The sequence below is a fragment of the Aptenodytes patagonicus genome, chromosome 8 (assembly GCF_965638725.1).
Source record: "Aptenodytes patagonicus chromosome 8, bAptPat1.pri.cur, whole genome shotgun sequence".
Taxonomy (NCBI): domain Eukaryota; kingdom Metazoa; phylum Chordata; class Aves; order Sphenisciformes; family Spheniscidae; genus Aptenodytes; species Aptenodytes patagonicus.
Genome location: NC_134956.1, coordinates 2699498 through 2721402, shown reverse-complemented (window position 1 = coordinate 2721402; position 21905 = coordinate 2699498). Strand labels below are relative to the sequence as shown.

The window sequence follows — 21905 nt, the reverse complement described above, 5'->3', positions numbered from 1 at the left end:
CTTCTGGTCTAATTGTGACGCTTTGAATCTCTCTGCAGGATTTCAGTTACGTCACCTTAAACCATTCCTGAAGTTCTTCAGATAGATGAAGGGTACCTGGGAAACAGCTGCCCGTGTGTTCAGCCATGCTAGTTACTTTTTAGTAAGAAAAGCACCGCTGGGCGAACAGTTTCCATCACAGGTAGGGTTAAATGAGTTTCACTTACACATCTTCAATTGCCATCTATGAAGCATGAGTCAGGAGGAACCCTGCTTGACTTTAGCCTCCCTGGGGAACAGGCAGACTTGGCAGTTCAAGGAAAAACTTGTTTATAAAATGAACAAAAGACAGACAGATTGAAGCAGTCCTCCACAATGTCACTTTTAGAGTCACTTTTAAGATTAGAAATGCACTTCAGCTGAGCCTGTCACCTGCTCTCAAGTCTGTTTACTGTACACATTACTAAGTGCAGTTATTATTGCTTGCTCTCGTTTCTCAGATCTGGGTGTACCTTTTCAAAAGACCTTATGGAAAATGCCTAATGTAAACCTAGCTTGCTCCTCTGAAAGTCTGTCAGCTTTCTATCTATTGTTCAGCAGAGCATTGGTTATCTGACACTGCATACCAGGGAGGTTAAGTGAATGTCAGCTCCTTTAAAGGCACAGGTACCTGGAGCATTGAAGACTGAGTCTGCCCTTCATGTGTGGTTACATGAGGTCTTTTTCAAAGTCATTATCCGTGACTTGTTATATTGCCTAAACGGTTTTGGCTATTACAGACTGGGTCTAAATTCCAAATGACACCTATCCCTAAGGCTTTTTATATAAAGGTAACTGGGCTCTTGCATATATGGTAAAACATGCTGATCCGCTTTGCATAGTCTTCTGCTCTTCAGGCAGTCTGTCTAACAAGGCCAAAGGCATGCTGCTGACTCAGGCCCAGCATCTCTTACAATTTGTAGGAGTTCTGTGTCTTCAGCCAAGTATCCAGAAGAGACACAGGGTAATTCATTGGTGAAAGAGGCACTGCAAAGTACTGAGGGCAACTACCAAAATAGAAGTGAAATTTTAACTTTAGTTCAGCATTAAATCAGAAAACTCTTTAACTTAGAGGTGTTCCTGCATCTCTGAATCTTCCATGTTTCATATCCTGTATACTTTATGGTATATGGAAAGAGCAAGTAACAGCAGCACTTGAGGTTTACCTTGCAAAGGGAAATGCATGGCCAGAGCCAAGTTAGCATAAGAGCAACGTGACCTTTAGAAATTCACCAATTTTTGCACGCTCGGGCTGTTTGGTTTAGGGGACATTCGTATTTCTCCCATACCTTCTTCTTCACACAACTGTAGAGATACTCAGATGGGAGAGCTTTTGCACCATCTTGAGGAAGGAGCTATTTGGTTTATATATCCAGATTCTCTTTTGTGCAGATAAGCATAGTGCAGGAGTGCTGACTGTGCGAAATCTGATCCCCAGTTCTTTGTGGCACATTTGCACTGACCCCAATAAAGCTACCAGAATCTCTGAGGAGAATGTCTCCCAAAGCAACCTTAACCAGTCAGGGCAAATCGAGAGTCACTGAGAGCTGATTCTCCTCGATCTGAACAGACTTTTGAAAAGATGGCTGAAGTTGATTAGAAATTTTTAGTAACCAGAGGGCAACATTTTTTACCACAACATTAAAGTCTCTTTCCTTCCTACTCCCACTTTTGAATAATTCACAGCTGAAAACTCATTTCACTTGGTCTTTCAAACATGAAAGTTGGCCTTTGATCTAGAACTAAGCATGGAGAGCTTTGACCCAAGAGGAATGCATTTATTAAAGCTAGAAACAATAGAAGTAAGGGTGTTAAACTGACTACCAACACTGTGTTTTTAAAGGCTACTGCCCGAGTTTGCTAAGGTTGTGTATAAACCTTCAACTTACGGATAAAGTATAAAACATTGTTGTTATTGGAGCTATTCCTTCTGTGTAGTTCTTCCCAAAATCAAGAGTTAGGTATTCTAATAATTTTCATTTATTAACAGCTTTGGAGCCCCTTTGCTCCCCTTGCCAGTGGGAGTTCTGTAGCTGGCTAAGAAGTGTCCTAGGACATAGGCAGCCAAGGTCTGAAACTGAGGAAGCTTCCAGCCCCTGCATTGTGTTAGTCACCTCTGAACTCTTTCCCAGAAGACAGGGGTTCCTATACAGAGGGACATGCTGAAAAGCTTCAAGGGAACTGTTTGAGATAGATACAAATATGCAGATCATCATTCCTACATCATTAAGCGCCACTGAAGATTCAGTGATGTGAATGTACAAATTCAATGTGGCTCAACCGCTGTTTCATCCTAGGGCCCCAGTCAGGTTAATTTACTTCTGGGTTTCCTTCTAGAAGTGAAAGGAAACCAGGGGACATTTTCAACCTTGAGAGATGGACGTGAACCATACCAAGTTTGTTCTAATACTACTCTAGTAGTTCTTATGTCTTCTGATGCCTAAAGGCAGGAGATGTATACCTGGCATCATCCTATAAAGACACAACTGTGGTAGGCTGCAACACAGCCAACTATTATTTCAATGCATTTCCAGCTGAGGAAAAAAATGAAACAACAATCACAGTAATCTCGGGACAACCACACAGGGCCCAGAGCTATGCAGTGCAGACTTCAACCAGTCTGCACCAGCTGGTCAAGGAACTCGGATTCTTTTCCTGGTATGGTACATAAAGGCAGCATCTCCACCAGCTGGAAGCAGTCTGGCACAATGTGTCGAAGTTTCTATGCTACCATCACAGCCATTCCTGTCTTCCTGCTGAGAATGCAGAGCAGCACAGTACTCAGCAGGAATCGGGTTCAGAGAGTCAGTTTTACAGTCCCATGTGAAACTGGTGTCTTGGTACTAGTCCATTTTTTTATCAATTGGCTGGTCTAATGGGATTTATGTACTTCACCCATGCTGTCTGAATGTACAGAGAGCCCGAAAAATCAGTAACAGACTCCCTGAAACAACAGGCTCCCTGAAGCAACAGACTCCCTGAAGTTGTAGTGTCCATTTTCCAAATCGAGTCTCCTGTCCCCCTTATTCCTAATGGTTATGTAGAACGTCATAAACAGTCACCAAGTGTAGGACAGTGCTGCAGAGAATGAGATAAAATTAAACTGTCTGACTTGTAAAGCTGTACTAGTTTAGCCCTAGAATTTCAGTGGAAATATTTTTTGGCTAAGGACTTAATATCTGGTCTTGAAAGAGCTTCCAGTTCCCCGACTGTGAAGCCTATGACCTATGGCCAAACTCAGAGCCCGAAATATCCAGCTTCTTAAGTTTTAAGTCAAAGAATCATTGACTTATGTATGCATCACTGTGACAAAACAGTACAATGAAAAACATTGAAAACACTGCTTTTCCAAAGTTTTGCAAGGAAGATTATGGAGGAGATCATTGCTTGTGGAGAGGTCAGAACACTAATGAAACAAGCCTGCTGAGCCCATCATGCTTACCTCCACTTACCCCCTTACAACGCTCCCACTGCTGGGCCACAGTCAGTGCATTTCCTCACCACCAGCAAGTGACTCCGGGCATATGATGGCAGTTCTGTTGAACATACTTTCCCTAATGAAACAGGATGTGTGACGTGAGCCTACAAGTACAGCGTATGGGCCGTAAGAATACTGCACAGCCAGATGTGACTCATGGGGTATCCCACGAAAACAGAAGGAGCCTCTCTGAAGTAGGTTGTGGGGCATATACTCAATGACAGTAATACGGGTAGCTACCCACACTCTCTTCAACTTCCTTCTTACTTTGCCTGTTAGTCGTAATAAAACAATCAAACGTCTTTAACAGATAAAGTATGCATTTGGGGACACTGGCCTACTTGCATTTACATAGAATTGGGGGTAACAGCTTTGTATTATCCTTTGTTGTTTAATAAAGGTTTGAAGCCTATCTATGGTAAAGTGCTTAGCAGTGAATGGGTACTTTCAATAGTCAGAATAAGCATTAGAAGTCAGAAATAGTAACTGAAAAAACCTTCCAATCACAAGGATCCAATATGGATAAACTTGAGATTTTTTCAGAGTCATTGCTGAGACAGAGAAACATACATCTGTGTAACCGCAGATGACTTTAATGAGGCTGTACAGCTAATAATAGATTGCCTTCTACTAATTGCAAAGCTATAATAAAGCTAAAATACAAATGTTCCTACTTTCTTGTCCAACAAAAGATATAAGATGCTGTACTGATATGTCAGTACCACCCAGTACACTCAAATTTCTTCCAAGATTATTTTTATAGATGTTTCTCTGACAGAACAGACTATTATTTTTATAGATGTTTCTCTGGTGAACAGACTCTTAAAGTTTTTCTCCCTTGGGAAGTCTGAAGAAGGCTTTAATTTCTGTCGAAGACAAAACAAGTTAGTCTGGGATCTTGCATCATATTCTCATTGTTGCCATATTTCCTTTCCTATGCACATCAGTAGCAATTTGAAAATATTAGTTAAAGTGTCCACAGCTTGTATGGGGAAAGCTGCATTGCACATCCAGACTTGTAGGAGCTTAACTGGACTTTGATCCCTTAAGGCAGTCTGCTATAGTAATGGTGCGATCTGATGAACCCAGTCTCAGCGCATCAGATCTGGGATGCAGCAGAGGCTGATGATCGAATGAACAGGGACTACATGCTATCCTGAGCATATGCTGTATCGTGTTGGAGACTGTATTCATTGTCTGACTTAAAACATGCATTCTGCATGGACTTAGGTTTTTTCCAGTGGCATAGTTTCAGACCTGAGCTCAACAAGAGGACCAGCGAGGGTAAATCCTGCCCTCTCTCCTCATGACTCAAAGCAAGTGGCAACTTCCCATGTATTCTTACAGTGAACACTCAGAATGCCAAGAGCCTTGTTTGATGCTATAGGCCAACAATGTGATTTTGGTTGTCAGGAGCTCCTAAACAAAACGCTGACATTCTTGTATTAATCCAAGATTTCTGGCTCACTTTTAAATTATAGACTGGCCTGGAAAGAGTTAACAATAATTTCCCTGCTGCCCTGCAGCAAATTCTCCTGGGAAATATCTGCAGGTAGCTAGAAACAAATACCTACGGAGGTATAGGAGCATGGGGGCATCTGAAAACCTCTTCTGCAGCTAGCAGACAAGCAGTAACAAGTATCTTCCGTGGCTATATGTAAAGTTAATAATGGTTGTGGCAGTGTCGGGTGGAGGAAAGGGGTTAAGGGGTTGAATATCTGAAGCCACTCTTTCAGATTACTTTATTCAAATCCTGGATCACAAAGGTTCGTTAACGCTTAAGTCTTTCTCAGAACATTTAAAAAAAAAAAGGCAAACTAATACTAGAGTCTCAGTGCTGTGTTCACTGGTAGTATGGGAGTGCTGGAGCTGGCATGTCATGGCTTTACACTAAAAAATTCCAACTACAAGGATATAAAGAACATGTGGAAGCTTCTGCAGCCAAGTGCTTGCAATCCATAAACCGCAAACTGTATCTGGGCTTGTGCAGATGAGAAGCACTGCAATTCATTAGTGAGCACAGCTGCACATGTAGAAATACAGAGAGGACTCTATAGTTTAAGATGTGTTTGGAGCCTGTGTGACTGTATCATGCATGAGCCATTGCCATGGTACAACTGGCTGAGCTGCTTTGAGGGACATAAATGCTATTGAAAGACATTGTCATAGTTGTGCTTACTGAGCTGTTCCGTGACCCAAAGTATGTGTATTTGCAATGAACTGTGAGATGAGGCCTGGGAAATAAGCACAAAGATTTATACCCTTATACCACCTATACCTCGGCCAGTGTAAAGAAGTAAAAAAAAAGTCACTATGAAAAATTGAGCTGCATTTCGTACTTTGCTTCTCAGCTGCAGGGAGTCAAGCCTGACAGAGCAGCTGGCTGCCAAACTAGACAAAATAAATACCTGGTCAAAACAAAAGTACTACCAGTAAGCAGTTAACACCTAATTCTAAATTAGAGCTTCACTTCTTGGAAGTCATCTTTGAACTGTCCCTTCAACAGAAGGTTACAGTGTGCCTGTATATGATGTAATTGTTCTGGCACTAACAACCTGCTGTGAAGTAACTCTGCTGGGATTATTTCATTCACAATAACTGAGTTACTGAGTTAATCTATAGTGTTGCCCAAATTAGGGCACAGAACTAGAAAGAAATTCCTTGGACCTCAGGTCCAGTCCTCCTCCTATCACAAAAAAATTGCTCATTATCAATTGGGTGATGACCTGCCATCTCAAATTCATTCTTTTTTGAATCCTGCCTGACTCGGTGGGGAAGCCTGAAGGATAACCTAGGACTAGTTGTATGAATAAGGCTATCATCATTTTCACTGTGTCAGCTGGTAAAAGATTTGTTTGTTCATCAATATTACCCAGTTGAAAATATAAAATCTGACTCATTCATTTTTTGCGTTTTAGGCTGTCCTCTTTAATATTCAGATGGAAATACGTTCATTCAGCTGGTGATGTGTAAAACAGAAGACAGTGAATATGCAGAGTACAACCAAGTTGTAGTGACTTTACTTTGAATCGCACAAGTAGTGGTAAGTATTTGAAAACAAAATTTTAATGTATTTTTGTAATGGGAGCCTCCATGAAGTATATGCTGAATAGAATGATTCTAATACCTCAATCTCTAAGTTTTGTCAATTTACATTTTCTGTCATTTGGTCTGTTCCAATGAGTCACACAGCATAATCATATTTAGGTTTATAATAAACTTGAACAGCCAGCAATCATGAGCACTTGGTATTTATAGAATGGAGAAGTGATAACTAGTACTTTCAATGTAACAATTTAAGCTTGCTGAAACTTTTCCAGCCAGGACAGTTTTCCATCAGAAAATGTTGATTCAGTGGAAACTTATTGGGCTATTTCTGGTCGATCCTTAATCTTAGCATCTCTCTTTATGCTGATGTTGAAATGTATCCTGCTTAATTGATACTGTGGATGATTTCTTCTTGCTCATTTTCTCCTGCAGCTCAGACCCAGTAATACTGTAGGTCCATCTTTGGCACTCTAGTGCTGTGCTGGTAAACATGTAAGTACAGCATGTTTTTAATAGTAGTTTCAAGTACTGGAGATCTTTTCTTACTCAAAAGAAACTTACAGATATGAACAAGTGGTTGTCACTGCTACATTCCTTCTCAGTCTAGATTATTTTCTTCTATTTACTGTCAGCTGACATGACCCATGGTGTATAAATTGGATTATGGCCACTTACATTGCTAGAGTCTCCCACTGTCGAGTGGCTCCTGTGCATTCTGGGAATACCCCTATCCATCCTTTTGCTTCCAGGGCAACCTCTCTCTGTGTTTTGCATTGCTCAGAGTAACTCCTAAACATGATGGATGCTGCTGCCTGACTTCTTGTGAATCTGAGCAAGGTCACGTCACTCTTGTCTTCAGGCTTTGCTAGCTTCTATGTCTGTTTAATACTGTAGCCAAAACTTCCCGTCTTACTTTTAAAATTACTCATCTTTAATCTTGCTTCAGACTGTCTCAGGCTTTACTTTGCCCTGCTACTTACTTCTGCTGCAGTGCTGGTTGCTTTTCTCTCTCTTTGTAATCACACCGTATTGGATACAATAGCTGCCTCCTGTGCAGCTTTCCCTGGGCCTCATTAACTCATGCTGAAGTTTCATATTTCAGATGCCAGTTTAAGGCTTTGGTCATAATCTTCAAAGTAGTTAATGGATCAAGCCTTAGCTACATTAAAGGCTGAATTTTGATCTGTGAACCATCATGACAGCTGCATTTCCTTGGGGCAATGTAGATTACAAAGCCTAGGAGGAAGTGTATGAAAGGGAGGAACAAGGCAATCTTAACTGAGAGAAGCAAGTGATGGAAAAAATATTCAGAAGATATTCTACAGATCCAGACCTTTCAAAATTGAATCACTCCAAACATTCATTTCCCCCTCTAGCCTAGCAAACAAACAAACCAGCAACACTTCAGCACCATCATTAAAAGAAATTCTGAGTAAATTTTTTCTAGAGAGCTACCAGAAAGTCTGCTACAAATTGTGCTTTAAATGCAAAGTTCTCAAATAGCCAAGTGCTAGAACATCTTTTCTCCTTTGTCTTCAGTTGTGTCACTGCATTCACAGAATGCCCCGGCATTAAGAGATTGTTTGTATGAAGCAGAACCAACAACAAAAATTAATGCAAAATATTCAAATGGAAACAATCAAACACAGATGAGTAGTGTCTTCTTCAAGAGGGACTTTCTGTGAAGCTGATGATGAATATAGTACACAGTTTACTTTTGAAGATAAACCAGACTTTTTCATTCCTATTCTAAGCTAAATTAGTGTATTTCAGGCTTAGTGTTTATCCAAACACAAAAGTCCCACTGGTTAATCTTCCACGGAGGTTTCAACCAACTCAGTTAAACTGGTATAAACACTTCTGTAAAGACTCTTAGTTTAGTTTATGTCAATTTGGAATCTGTTTATGGCAACCCCAAATAAGCTATTCTTATACTTGACTACAAATGTCAGCCAACTTCTTGCACCGATTTTGACTAAACTGGTTTAAAATAGAATTTTAACGTAAACTAGTGTAACTTTCCTGTAAACTGGAAACTTTTTTAGTAAACTGGAATCTTCAGTGTACTGCATGTCACGTCCTCCCTCTTGTGGCTGACATGAAGATTCACAGTGTTGGGGAATGCACATTAAAGCCCTAAAATTAGGCTGCCCTTAGCCATGACCTGGCAACAGGGACAGTAAACTGGCAGGTATTTTGGTATTCAAAGATATATAGACACAGCTTTATAAAAAGTTAATAACAAAATACTTGAAGTTGTTAATTTGAAAAACAGAATTTATAATTATTTTGGAATAAAGTAACTACTAAATTATCGGTAAACATTTCTGTTAAAATTACTATACTAGTAGTAACGTACTATACTACTAGTATAGTATCCTAATATAGTATATTACTATTAGTATACTACTAATGCTAGTATAGCTTGTGCTCTGGGAGGGTACTAGAAAAGGAAGGTTGGCAAGGATGGATAACCAGGAAGATGGATAACCAGGAATTGGGGGTGGCTCGTTTGAGGCAGGGACAAGGAGAGAAGCTCCAGAGGACAGCCCAGAGGAATAAGACTTGCAGATCTGAGAGGTGGTCCAGAAACTACATTTCTAAACTGAGTGTCACTTTGCATCCTCTGGTGGTGGACAAGTGGCTGAAAAGCTGGTTGCACAGGAGATACTGAGCATCTGTGTCTTTGCCCCACTGCAGTGGTGTGGCATCCGTTAGTAGTGGTGGGCCATGCTGGCCTTCCTAACCTTCTCTGCCCATCCAGATACTGAAGATGGAAATACAAACCGGTGTGACTGGTGGGTGGGGTAAGCTATGCTTCTCACAAACAATAGCTGCCTAAGGCTTCAATGGAAGCATAGCTAAATTATATAAAATAGATTCCTGCCTTTATTTGGTCCTTGCCTGATTGATTACCTGACATAACTGAGCAACCATTAGGTGATTTTCAACATGCTTAGGGGAGGCTTGAAGTTGCCATAAGGATCTCAGTCCTGCATTCCCAGATTAATGTGATTGTTGTGATTGCTTTACTGACACTATTGTAAAGTTTTCTCATTTGAAATTTTGCCTAAAAAGGCTTGGTGCTAGATGAATCCTCTATTTTCTTGCTCCACTCTGCCAGGATAAAGCTGTCTCTTAGATTCAGTTACAGCATTTGCCTATTGCATACTGTACGCATTTCAAAGTGCAAGCTGAAAGCTGGCATCTCTCAATTTCTTCTCATTAGAGATGCAACAATCCTATCTTGTTAGGATACACCTCTTCTATGAGAGCACCAGGACTGGGGAATGTAATACAGTTTATCTAGAGGCAGGGAGGTTCAGGACACGGGAAGCGAAGAGGAAAAGCACCACATAACACTTGTGCAGCGGGGAGGAAGTCCTTCTGTGCCCCTAAGTCTGGGGTTAGCGTCTCAGGTCATCCACAAAAAGGTATTTGGGGAAAAGACAAAGGTGGTGGCACAGGAAGCAGTTCTCAAGGAGAGGGCGGGACTAACCCATAAAATTCCCCCCTTTGACATGCCAGCGGTACACACTAGCAACTCATCTGCCTTGCCTTACTTACAATAGTGAGGCAGCTCGTGGCAGAGGCAGAAGCTGTGTGACTAAGAGGGCACCTGGGGTAGCTGGGACCTCCCGTGCCAAACAGGGGACATCCCACACCCCTGAGCAACTGTGTCCCCAACCCCGTGTGGGACAACACGGGCATTAATGGGAGGGGCTACATTATGAGCTATGCTAATAAGTCAGCAGTTAGCTGTAGTTTATTTCCTATGCTGCTAAAATCTGATGTAAATTAGAAGTGAACACTCAGTGAAGAGTAGCCTGGATTTTCTTCAGTTGCTTGGTTCTCAAAATGCTGACCAGAGTTGGCCAGTATTAAGGACTTTCAAGGTCATTGATGCTCTTTAGAAACATCACCAGATCAGGTTGAACAGTGTGCTGCACAGGTCAGGAGTAGAGCAGAGTCATCTTCCAGAAGCCCAAGCAGTCAGCAAAATTCACTGCACTAATCAAGCTGAGCATTGCATTGGTTAATGCAAAATAATCAACACAAGATAAAGTGTTTCTGTTTTGCAGCAGGGTTGCTGGAATAATCAGAGTTCTGAAATCATTATTACTCAAGATTTCTTCCAAGTCTATTTTCAGTTATGTTGTCACCAAATTTTGGATTTTCTGAACTTTGGGGGATCTGTAAACAACTTCAGTCTAACAAGGCTGTGCCCATTGCCCAGGGCTGTGCCCTGCCTAAGGGGCAGGGAGCCAGAACACGAGCGCAGTAACACAGCCAAGGTCCAGCCCCATGGTAACCAACCAAGGCGAGCAGGCCAGACCCAAAGATGGTAACTAGGTTCAACCATGAGTCCAGATCATCCCACAAATTCACAATGATGAGACAGGGCCAACAGGTCAGTCCATGAGTCAGAGCCAGGGTCAGGTCTCCTAAGAGTATAGTCCAGTGATTGCTGGTCAGGTCTATAGTTAAGAGACATGTCCAAGCTGGGAGGCCAATCCAGAGGTCAGGATCAATGGTGTCCATGGCCAGGTACCGTTGTGGCTGAGCAGCAGTCCTGCAGCATAGCTTGGGCCAGGACTGAAGGCCCAGGGCTGTACTTAAGTGGAGCTCCTGGGCCCATGTGCAGGGCCTGTGGGTGGAGGCACCAGGTGAGGCTGGTCAAGGCCAGTAAGGCCTATTGGTGTCCTCAGGGCCCCGAGACCCAGTGTGAAGAGTGTAGGTGACTTCTGGCAATGCCCTCAAAGAAGATGCATAGAGAAGAATAAAGAATCCGCATGGGGAAGATAACTGGCTGGGACGCCACGGAGTCTGCAAAGATAAAGTGTGTATTGGCAAAACTTCTCGTAGCACATTTTGGAGAGGCACGGTCAAGAGAGAGAGAGTTTATGCTTGTTAAATATGTAGGAAGTCAGTTTGGCTGCGATCTGCTCAGGTTTCTGAAAACACTGGGCTTCCATTAGGCAGAACCAGTATTTGCCTGGTCACCCAGTGGTGACTCATTGTAGGATTCAGCCCCGAGAGGAGGAGAGAGGGACACTGAATTCAAAGTGATCCTGAGTTCCCTTTGTCACAGTTATTCCCATTGCTTATTAAATTGAACTGTAGGGTGGGAAAGGACTTCAAGAGAACAGCTAGGCAAAGGATGAAGCATGTCTTCCATACTGAAGGCCAAATAGGTCTTTGATGACCCATAGTAACAAATTCTTACTGTCATTCAGTAACAACATGGAAAAAAATCATGTGGCTATTTAGCTTTATGCTGGAGTGGTACATCTGGCTTCATAGCTCAGGCTTCTCCTCTCTGATCTTCGTTATTCTTCTGTGTTCAGGAACAGTGAAGTGACAAGTGTCAGGCAAGGAAAGGTAAGAGTGCAGAAGTTATACTTGCTGAACAGCAGTGGTGTAAGGTATTCATTGACTGGACATAATGAAAATTGGACAAAACTATTGCAAAGTTCATCTTTTTTACATGTATTAATTCAACCCACTGACACAGACGTTTTGGACATCCTGCTCACATGGTTTGCATTAAAGCATTATGAAATCCCAAATTCTAGTGCCAGATGGTTTTGGATTACTTTGCTTGTATAAAGGGTTTAATTTGGGTGCATGGAAAATGTAAAATATTCTGGTAATAGCTTTAGCAGGACTACATAGTCTGCATTTGCTTTATTCATCAAGTGTGCTATCTGCCTTCTACATGTTATATTCCGAGTCATGATAAAACTTCAAAACATGAATTCAAATTTACTGACTTCCCAGAACAGACTATGCTCTGCAAAATGCTTAAAGGGATTGACGTAAAAGGAAATATTCCTAAAGACCCACTATGCTGAGAAACCACACGGTGAATAAAAATAGCCCTCTCTTTCCAAATACATGCCTCCTAAGAATGCATTGAGCCTGGTCCTGAATGTGAAGCAAGAAAAGAGAGAATGGGTAAAGGTCAAGCATACAGCTGTTGTTCCTGCCAGTAAGCATTTTGCTTGCTTTACTTGATGAGCTGAATGAGCCTTTTAGCTACTATTAACAGGGATCACATTTTTCAGATGATCTTTTCTTGGTGCAACAGATGAGCACCAGGAGTATAAATATGGAGTTGAAATTAGATCTGCTGGAATTCACACATCCTGTTCTACATGATATGAACAGGGTGAAATGGCCCTTGCACTTTCTGAATTTCATCCTGCATGGACCACCGTCACATCACGTACTGTGTGGCTTCTGCCTTGTCATTATTCAAATATAGAATTACTTCCCTGATCCAGTCACACTCCCAAGTGCAAGTGCAAAATGTTGACCTGGTTAAACCAGTAGCTTTCTAGGATATAGTAATAAAAATAAGCTGGACTGTAGTTTAGGAGAACACTTTAAAGTTAATTCTTTAACTGGATGTGATTTTAGTTTGTTTGTTTAAACTTACTCTAGATGGGGAAGCCAGTGACTAGCTAGAGACAGTCTTTATCTCAGTATCCTCTTTTCTAGTTTTTCAGAAAGAAATTTCTTACTTTCAGGGGCAGCACAAAAGTAAGGGCATGACATATGAACAGTGATCTTGTTCTCAGAGGCATAAAGGGAGGTAGGCTGGTTTGTACAGAGGGATTCCCCTGGCTCTGCTCAACCACTTCTAGCAGATTTCACTCCCCCATTTTCCACAAGTATTGTTTTCCTGGGTTTCAGTGTAAAGCCCGGAAAAGAGAGGCATCAAATAGAAAAACAAAACAGGAGTTTCAGATTTGATTTTGACAGGTTTAGTATTGCCAAGGAGTCTGTGTTTCCAGTTGTATTGCAATAAATAGACAGAAAATCATTGACTTGCATTACATTTGATCAGTCTCCAAGTACTCTAGAATAATTACTTGGGAGTCATTTTTCTATCAAGTTATTCTCTAAGAAGAAAGTGAAACAAAGTGAAACTTAGGAGTCTTGCAAGCTGTCATCAAAACCTGTGAGCTCCACATGAGATCTACATAGAACGGTGGACAGTTACAAGATTATGGAGGAATCATGACTCTGTGAACACCAATCTCTATTACATAGTCTCAGGTGAGTTTCCTCAGCTGTATCACCTTACCAATGCAACTCAAAGTAGCTGCTGATGTCAGCTAAGACTGTACTAAGACCTAGAATTTTTTAGAAAGGTGGAGGTGGGGAGGAGTAAGAATAATATCAACAAGTACGTCAGGCAATAACGAGGTACCATGATCTTGCTGAGGTCAGCATCACACCCAAGACTCAGAAAGGCTGACTGCAATGGATTAAGTCATAACCTTAGAGCTGAGTATGTGCTGATTGGTTTGCACAACTTCTCTCTAAGTTATGGGGTGGGGTAAATTCCAGAAAGGACTTTTTAGAATTAAAGAGTCAGTAGACTCTAACGGTAGGATGGGGAAATACGTGAAGCAGATACAAAGCTTAACATTGCCTTTAGATGTAGGCAATGCATCTAAATGTTTTTTTAGGATCTGTATTAGTAGAAAGTGTACTTGAGCAACCTCTGTTTCAGATGAATGATTAGCATGGAGACACTTGCGTGAGCCCTTTGTTACACTCTTTAAAACCTTGTTTAGCCTATGCTGTATAAATGATACACTTTTTAAAACTGGAAAGACAGAAATTTCCCTGTCTTCCTCACTTTGTCATCTCTCCCACTGGCTCCCCTATCTATCTAGAGGTAGTCCAAAGAGGGATAGAGTACCATGTATTATTTACCAGTGTTTTCCTCTGGAAGACTCTGTGGTGGGTTGCTTGTGACTCTACCAAATTTTAATCATTTTCATACATTTTTCAAGATGAATGTCTTCCCCCATCTGGTTAGACAGACACTCATTTTACATTGGGACAACTTAATAAAACTGAGTCAACAATTTCCAAGGATGACCCTTGGCTTAGAAGAAGTTCCTGTCACCTCTTTTCTGATAACTCCAGTGCTCCCACACTTCAGGGTCAGGACTTGCCTACAACTGTGGTCATTCCTCAATTCTGAGTGTCTCAAATACAGAACATTTGAAAATGAAGCATATACACTTAGTCACCACCTGTGAAAAGTTTAGTTTATGTGACCTGTCTGGTATCACACAGGTGATCTGTGACACAAACATGGATAGAATTCAGTTACCCAGGACAATGCTCAGTTCTCTGAGCCATGAAATTGTCCTTTCCCTTTCCTGTAGTCTCCTGTCACCTTGTGCATCTCCCAGCTTTTCCAACAAGGTAAACGTTCCATTAGCATGCAACCCTGATTCACTCCAAGGAGGCTGGGAAAAAATAGCACTGAATTATTTCACTAAAGGCTATTGTAATTCTGTCCACAAGATTCCTAAATTAAGGTTGTATAAGCAGACTTAACTCTAGCATGTCCCAATTTCGGAGTGCCTGGTCTGCAACCTTTTGCATGTATTCTAATAACTGTGTTTGTTTTCTGGATGAATTTTGTCTAGAAATTCACATGCATCATCAACATTCTGCAGTTACTGTTTCTAGCAGTCTCAGTGCTCAGATAGGCAGGCCTGAAGAATTAACAATTATATTCACCAATACTAATGGACTGGCCAAAAGGCACTTTCCTGTCTTAGTAGAGGGAGGTTTCATTTCATTAAATGAAAATTTAATGGAAGAGCCCACTCAGACCTTCCCTTTATACATGTACAAGGGGAAGAGACTTCTGTGTCCACCAGATGAGGAATGAGGAGCTGTTTGATTAACGTGCCTCCCTGTTCTTCCTTCAAATTGAAAACCTGTCCAGACTTGCTGGAATCATGACCTTTAGGGAGCACAGATTCTCAGCTCCATGCAGAAACAGTCTGGCTATCAGTCATGGTATTGCTAAAAGACTTCAGTCATCAGGACCATCTACAACACAACTTGCAGATGTACAAAGAGTAAGTTACAGTCAGCAATACAATGGAGGTCCTGCATTTCAGGTCTCTATTTCAAACCAAATGCACGGAGCTTTTAATTACTCATGTAGGCTGGCAGGAGTTTCATGACCACAAACCTGTTCATCAAGTTGACTAATTAACGTATTTGATTCTGAATGTTCCAGTGTTAACGTTAGTCACTGTATGAACGTTTGTAACAATAGAAGGATCAGGCAACACCCAAGGTCATTCCCAACTCAAAATGTGAAAATATATTCTTGATGTACTTTCCATTTGCTATTGCTTTTCTCACTTTTCCCACTTTGAAGCTGACTGAGAGCTGCTTCCAGGAAAATGACCATGACCCTAACAGATAATGTGTTTCTTCCCGGTACACACTAAAGACAAAAACATGATAATTTTTGAAAAATAATGTCTTCTTTCTTCAAAGGCAGAAATGAGTTAATTCTATTTATTCTTCAGTTTTCAGGGGTATCTGATTTTTCTCTTAATTTCATATACAACCTCCTTTTTCCTATCTTTTGCTAAATACCAGTATTGTGCCATTTTCAGGCTCACGTGGATAAAACATCCTTCTAGATGACTCATTTTATTAGTATGACCAACGTTGGAGATGGAAGTTTATGATATAATTATGACTAGACTTTCAGTTGCCTGAATCTTAAAGGAAGAATTTTTTTAAAGAAGACTTTACTATGAAGTGTACCTATTAAAGCTGGTGATAATACTAATAATCTGAGGCTAAGATGAGTTCTTGCATATTTAATTACTATAATATGATATTATCAAGTAGGATGCCAGTGAGGCAAAACAAACCATACTTTTGAGCAAAGACAGGCTTTTTACTCCATTTTATTGAATAACGAATGCTGTAAACAAATACCATTTCTGCATCATTCTCTTAGGTGACTCTGTCTACTTTTATAGCATTTATATAAATTACAAAACAGTCATCATATGTAGTATATCTTGTACCATCAACTTGGAATTAGAGATGTTTTGAAAACCAAGTGTTTGCAGTTCTGAAGTCCGCATGCACAATTTGATGGAATTTGCCAAATATACCAGTGATATTTAATCACTCAGTAGTTGATTGGGAATCCCCTTTTGGAGTATAAACGAACACTTTATTACACCCATCTGTATCTGACATTGAAAAAGAAACTTTGCTGACAGCTCTCTTAAAAAATACATTATAGGTGGTGTATTCCTGCTTTTTACTGTTCTTGTAAACTCTTCCTAAAAGAACTAGAATCAAAATACTGGCCAAATTGAATTAACAGAGCTTTTAAGCAGATCCTGTTTTCTACCCAAGAGACTATACTTCAGCAGTGATCCTGTTTATCTTCTTCCATTCCCAAGATGTTGTAAAGTTGGGCTAATAGTCGTGAACCACTGGGGAAAAAAATGCCTTAAAACTGTGAAGTCTCATTGCTCATGTAGTGGGGTAAGAAATTCAAACAGCATTTCCACATGTTCTGAAAGACTTGGATTTATTCTGACTCCGCCATCAGTCTTAAGACTAAGATCTTCAAAAAATCACTATTTTCTATTAAAAAGTCATCTAGTATTTAACCCATACTTCAGGCAGACTTGTTCCTGCTCTTTTCCAAATGGATATCTCTTTTTATGGGGCACTGTTTTCTTTCCCTCGCTATGAATGAGCTCTCCTTGAGCAGCAGACTGGATAACGACTCTTCACTTCTGTTCTTATAATGCAGCTCAGTCAAGCTACAGAACATGCAAGAAGTAACATCTTTCTTTTTAATTGTTTGTTTCTGCCAGTTTGGGATATAACAGTGCTTAATCCTGTAATTTTAATAATAGTATTTTTCCATTATGAGCCATGTAAGCCGCTTTTCTGAAGTAAAGGTCTCATGATACATTGTCCTGTTGTGGCATTGACAAAAGCAAGATAGGAGTTTTGTTACAGATCACAACCTATGTGCGATACTTGGGACAAGAATCTTCTGCACTCTGTGTAGTTCTGAAGTCATACAAAACGTCTAAGTGGGTTTTCCAGCCACTCCAGAGAGACCACATGGGAAGAAAAAACATTGAGGAAACAAAATCTCACTGCATACAGCATTACAAAATAGAAATAACCAGCTTCTTTAAAGGCCTGATGCTTGGAAACCTACCTCAGTTTCCACTGAATACAGGTTTAAGGAATTCCAGTGTTAGGTGTGCATATAATGGAGGCTGATGAGATAAACCTATGAAAATCCAGGACTGTCCTTCTCAATGTGCTATGTTGACACAGCCCCGGTCTAAAAAATGCTATGCCGGCTGCACTAAGAGTCTCTTAGCTTTCACACATGCACATACCCACTTAAGAGACGTCCAAACACCCTGAGATTATGAAAGGCCAGAGTGATGGTAGTGTGTGTTCAACCTATGTGTATCACAGGAACAGAACTGAAGTTCTTAATTGTATCATCACGTTTCATTTTATCCCACAGGACCCCTGCTTCTCCCCAGGCAATGTAAGAGCAACATGTATTCTGCAACATACGGCTCCTGTCTAGACTTTATTTGCTATACACTAGTACATCTCCACCAACCCTTCTGCACCTGTGTCCCTACACACACACCCAATGCCTAACTGTGACTCCAAACAGTTTTCCAGTTGAGTAGTAGAATTGGATGTATTTAGCGTGAGAAGGAAGGTCTTTTAAGAAGACAGTGCACTGGCAAACGTATTTTGAAAGGTCAAATGTTAAATGGAAGCCCTTTCTGCATTCATACCAAAGACAAGTTTACGTGAAAGTATTAAGGTAAACTGTATGTTTCAGAGAGCGCTGTTCCTAGATTCCCTAAGACTAATGCACCACAAGATTTTATGAATAATCAATTCAAAAAGCTGAAAAACAGAAGAAAAATAATCATTTATACAGAGCAGATCACACCTATTGTGAATTATGAACTATGAATTTATATAGCAAGTGCTATATAAATTGTGCTCACAAGTAAATCCTTTTCTAAAACTCAAGACTTAGGTAGCTATCTACTAAGTTAAATTTTACACGTTAATGAGAAGCAGCCTAGGAAATTAAGATAGTTCCTTCCTAAGTAAAAGTCTTGCTTAAAACAGTGAAATGCACTCAGAAGAAATGAAAACAGCACTGACCACAGTGCGGAAGTAATGCAGAACACATCCTGAGCTGAGCCTTTATGAGTAGCTTCCACAGGGCCTGGCTTACAAAGGTGGCTTTAAGTCAGCATTACACTCTGAATTTAGGGATGCAGGGCCATTTGCCTGTGTTCTAACAGCCAGCAAACCCCGGGACCTCTATATGGTTTTACAATGTCCGCTTGCATTTCGGGGACTGAAATCCTTAAAACAACTTGAGAATATCCCAACAGGAGAAGAGCAGAACCTGGCCGTATGCGTTGAGAAGAAAAAGATGCTTCATGTTTTTAGGATGATGTCACTTACTAAAAGCTTGCATTGAAGCTGACGATTTTTTTCTATTTGGTTGAAGCACACAATTAGATCTGTAAATTTAGCTTTGTTGTTACAAACAGCTGGAAGATTATATTCTTATACAATTATGAGGAGAATATTGTTTCATTTCTATCTAATTCATATGGAATTGACATGAAAACAGTGGAAGTCAGGACGACTTGTAAGAGTTTTTACCTGTAAATCTTCATGTTTACAATTCAAACACTATGTTTGCACTGCTGGTAAACCCTGCAGTATCTGGGCTTTTTTTAACCTTTAACATTGCCTCACCTGTATTATTGCTCTAACTTCTAGCTTATGACATAATTAAAGCAACTCTATTAACTCAGCCCTGCAGAATATCTAACATACACATCTTTATCATAACTTTTAATTCTGATATGTGTGCTCTGATGCTTTTTTCTACCTTCAAGCCAAGCACCTTTTTATGACCTTTTACTCATCCTCAGCTTGTAGTTTCTCATGCAATTAAAGTGAGACATGCCTATTTTTAGCACATGAAAATATTCTAGGAACTACAGAACTGTTTGTCATCTCTGTTGGTAGAGCTGATTGTTTTCATTTGTTAGTTGGTTGAAATTCCGATGGAATTCAGTTATCTTTTTGTTGTTGATAATGTTTACATTTTTTTAGATAATTTCTGCCTTGACTGTGAGTTATTCACGCTGCTCCTTCCTGCCAGGCATACCCCCTAAACCTCACTTTGCACAGCTTTAAGTGAACATCTTTTTTAATCATCGTTTGGTTATCAAGAGAGTACTTGTGATAATTATGTTTGTACTTCTACTTAATATTTAATGAAGCTGAAAGAATGCTGTCATTTTTATATCCACATTTCAAGAAGAGGTGGCATAACTTCATTTAGCTCGCTCTCATATATGCTCTCCACTATTTCAGGTAAAACACCGCACTGGAAAAAACAATAAAGCAGATAAATCTCTGTAATATTAACACAAACTTTTTTCCCATTAGATATCTATCTTTCTACATAGAATTTATGTCTGAAAGGAATGTGGCTATAATATATTCCATTAAATTATCATGCTGCTAAATCTTTCTTGGCAAAGATTGTGATAAGGTGAAACAACTCAATTCCTTGCTTCACAGATTATTCCAGTAATAATGTGGAGGGGAAAAAAAAGCTCTACTCATTATTTCAGTAATGAGATGTAGGGAAGAAAAAAAATTTTAATCCCTTTTGCTTTGGCAGGCTACAAACAGGACACCAAATGGGATATATTTAATAAATAAACACTGCAAAGTCTCTGATCCACCTACAGCCAAGTCCTTACTCAGCCTCCTCTTACTGAAATCATTTGGAGTCTAGTCAAGTACAGATAAAGACCTAATTTCATTTTTGGATCCAAGCTGAGTATTGCTGCATCCAAACTAGGTTAGGAACCTGATACCGGGGAGAGGTGGGAGTGTGAAAGGACAAAGCAGCTTTGCTTTTGTACTTCTCTTCTAGGCTCTAGCTGTCTTGCAGTCAAGTCAAGTTAGAACAGTCTATTTTCTCTGCTTACAGTTGCCTCTTGAACACTTAAAAAAGCCGTTCTAGCATCTGGATATCTCTGGGCTACCACTGCACTCTTGACATACTATTTCTTTCCCCAGAGTTAACTGGAATAGTCATGTGGGGATGCCCTCTAAACAAGGTAAAATCTCTGGTGTCCAGTTACAGTTGCTTGACAGCAAACACATGCTGATACAAGATAGGTTGATTACGAATCTCAAATGTGGACTTCATAACCCATTCTACAGTTCAGTACAATTGCCTAGCAAAGAAAAGTTTTAGCTCTTGGATCTGATACTCCTCTGAAGTCACAGATCAGGAGGCACCCTGTTGAAGTAAACAGAATTGCACAAGCATTCAACTGATACACACATCATGGAAGACTCCAACTCATACAGTCCAATCATGTTAAATTAATAATTAATATTTTTAGTTGTATTTGGAATAAAACACTACGTAGAGATATTCTGTCACTGGTTCCTAGTCAGCAAAACTTAAATTTTGGAATCACTTGTGTAAATCACCGGGAGAAGTGAGAAAAGCATTTGAAAGCAAGCAAGCAAGCAAGCACCCGGGGCTACAGATTGACTGCAGCAGATGCCTGAGGATCCGACAGCTGGTAATATACTTTAGTGTGCTTCAGTGCATTCCCGGGTACAATCAAGGGTACCTCTTGACCTTGGTTTTACATTGTAATGTTTTAACCTTAGGGCACTGCACAAAAATAGAAGCAGCAGCACTACAACATCTGACCCTTTAGTTGAATATCGCATTTTAGAGGGATACCAGAACTCCATCAAGACTGTGTACATGTAAACATCTGCTATTATTATCATGGTATAGTGCCTAAGCTACTTTACACTTCAGGTTATACAGGTTATTCTTCAATCTTTTTTATGTGTGTGGTCTTACAGACATCCTTCAGCGAGGACTGCTCCTTCATGCACTATATAGTTCTCTGAAGTGTCATACAGACCATCAAATATTAGTGTAATTTTTAACACTGTAGTCAGCTTAACAGGCGTAACAATTGGCTCAGTGGTACAACTGCCAGTGTGATAAAAGCAAATGATAGCTTGAAGATGGACATAGCGCAAAATATTAAAGTATACTTAGCAGCTGGGACCCAACAGGTTATTCCATAGATGGTTGTAAAAATAAGAGAAGAACAGCAAAAAGAGGTTTGGGTGTTTTTTTCATGTCAAAGAACATGCTTTAGAGAATATTTTATTGAGACATTTTCTCACTGTATCTCAGTCTGGTACACTGGCCATTGGTTATGTTGGATATGACCTCATGGTGCCTTCATATGCAGGCTGTATCTTCCCATTTTCATGTGACACCGATCTGCTGCTTCAGGCATTTGCCCTAATTGAGTCCTGAAGATTTCTGCCCTCCTTCATACCATGTAAGCTCTAGCTTTTTATTCCACAGGACATTCTCAATAACCGATTTCATGTAATCTATAAACTTTGTTGC

The 21905-nt window shown here is 40.3% G+C and overlaps 1 long non-coding RNA gene across 3 annotated transcripts in view; it reads left to right on the top strand.

The window, feature by feature from the left end:
- LOC143163987 (uncharacterized) overlaps nt 1-21905 on the top strand; it is a 69248-nt gene that overhangs the window by 44085 nt on the left and 3258 nt on the right. Inside the window, exons 1-3 of one of the 3 annotated variants that reach the window (XR_012996007.1) lie at nt 45-181; nt 6415-6539; nt 6977-7036. This is a non-coding gene — a long non-coding RNA (uncharacterized LOC143163987). Of the gene's footprint in view, nt 1-44; nt 182-6414; nt 6540-6976; nt 7037-21905 lie in introns of those variants that run through there. The other 2 variants (XR_012996005.1, XR_012996006.1) reach the window with 2 other exon arrangements.